Source organism: Etheostoma cragini, chromosome 5 (genome assembly GCF_013103735.1).
Source record: "Etheostoma cragini isolate CJK2018 chromosome 5, CSU_Ecrag_1.0, whole genome shotgun sequence".
NCBI lineage: Eukaryota > Metazoa > Chordata > Actinopteri > Perciformes > Percidae > Etheostoma > Etheostoma cragini.
In genome coordinates this window covers 5,102,844-5,105,088 of record NC_048411.1, presented here as the reverse complement: position 1 = coordinate 5,105,088, position 2,245 = coordinate 5,102,844, and positions in this window count along the sequence as shown.

The following is a 2,245-nucleotide window of genomic DNA, read 5'->3' as shown; positions in this document are numbered from 1 at the left end:
GTCTATCTGTATAGTGTCTTGAGATAACTCTTGTTATGAATTGATACTATAAATAAAATTGAATTGAATTGAATTGTAATCAAAATACTGCTTGTAAAATGTTTTTCTTGTTTTGTCTGATCTCAAGGGTCCTTCATTGTATAGAGTAAACATATCCTCTTTACTGAGATGATTAATTATTTTATGTATCTCAGTTTGTGAAATGTTCTGTTCTAAAAGTTTCACTTTCAACTTGTCAAAGAAGTCTGCCATACTAGAGGCATGAACATACTGAAATCCCTCAATAATGCACTGTATGGTGCTAGCTGGCAACTGCATTTTAGCATGCATTTTCAGGTAAAACAAAGCCAAATCATGTAAAAATGATTGTTGCTCAACACAATCCTCTTCTTCATGATCATCTGGTATTGGATGACAGGGATCACGCTCAGGTGAATGAGTACCACTGATACTTTCTGTGGGGCTTACCACCTGAACAGTGGCTTTCGGTTTATGTATTCTTGAAATGTGAGTGGCAAAAGATGTTCTCACTCTAAAATATTTGCTGCAGTTATTGTAGGGTCAGCAAACTTTCTTTCCATCTCTTATGTGATTTTTTAAATGAGCGCACAAAGCTGAGAAATTATCAGCCACAAAGGAACATCCTTTAACTTTACAAACAAGGGTACCACTGAACTGAGTGTGTGTTTTTAATCTGTGACTGTTTGTGGTTCCTGTGCATGTGGGATTTAAATGCAGCAAAATGTTTAAAAGTAGCGGGACATTGCTCATTGCCACATGCAAACCTATAGTTTGCCATGTGCTGATGTTTTCTCACATGTCTACAGAATATTCCTATTTCTGTAATGCACAGGTTGCCAAACTTACACCTGTACATACTTTTTGTTGTATGATGATAGATGAAGTTAGTTGAATGGGATCATGTACTCCTGTGGGTCTTTCTTCTTCCTTCCGTCTTTCTCAGTCACTGGTTCTTGTTCTACATCGGAAATGAGGAAAATGTATATTTTAAAGTGCATATGAACACAATTACAATAAGATAAAACATTAGCATGCAGGTAACAAGTATAATGTAGGTATTATATTATATATCTTATATTGTTAGAACAACACAGAATGTTAAGTGATGTAAAAATCCCATTTTATTTAAAAGCATAATAAATGAAATGTAAAATACCTCTATAAAGTGAAATAATTTAATTTTATAGAGATATTTTATTTTTCCATTTGATTTCTATGCTTCTATAATATGAACTAACAATTTTATTTAAGTCTTTCTTATTCACCTACAGTAGTACTACTGCTATTGTTTTACAGCAGACTACCGCAAATTCCAAAAAAAATACAGTAAATCACTGTAAATTAAATGTTACTACCCATAATGCAATGTTTATTACAGTAATTAACCGGAAAAGAAAATGATGGTATTTTACTAGGCATTTTGTGGTAAGTAACTGTGGAAATTACAGCTAAGTCTAACAGTGTATACTTTGTCTATATGCAAACAATCTCTTTAATGCATTAGATATAGGATTTTCTTTTAGTTCTATCTGTAGCTTTCTGCCACCTGAGTTATAAGTAATTGTACATGAAAAGATGATCTACACCGTCTTTTATAAAATGATGTGTGAATGTTTTAAATAAAAGACATGGTGTTATGTCTCATTTGTTTATTCTTTTCATAGCTTCAATCCCACAGTTGCACAATGGACTTATATCAAAGTCCAAATGACCCATAATGTTATAATTACCAGTATTATAATTTTTTACCAAGTAAAGAACTATGGCATGAACATAGTTTTGATTCAGATTTATCAAAAACGTCTAACAAAAAGTAGCAGAAGAATATATAAAAATTTCCCAAAACTATAAAGTTAAGAGCCTGCAATAAATGTTTACTTTAGTGCATTAGCACATTTAAAAAGTACGTTAAAATAACTTAAAAGTGAAAGCTCTCATAATAAAAAAAAGGACAAACATTTATAGATGTGTTACTGTGGCAACATGTAGCACAGGACCAGTTGTATGTGCATTCGCTTACGGCCATACCACCCTGAACACGCAGAGCTGACAAGGATACTGTATAGAGGTTGAAAGTGTTTTTTCTTCTTTTTTGGAAGCAACATCTTTATTTAGACCTGAAATTAACAATCCTACAGTGTTCAACTGCTGTGATTAGATGTAGTTCAGTTCCCCTCCACCACAACATGCGTCTTCAACAGTTTTGAGAACGTTCCGATTTTCA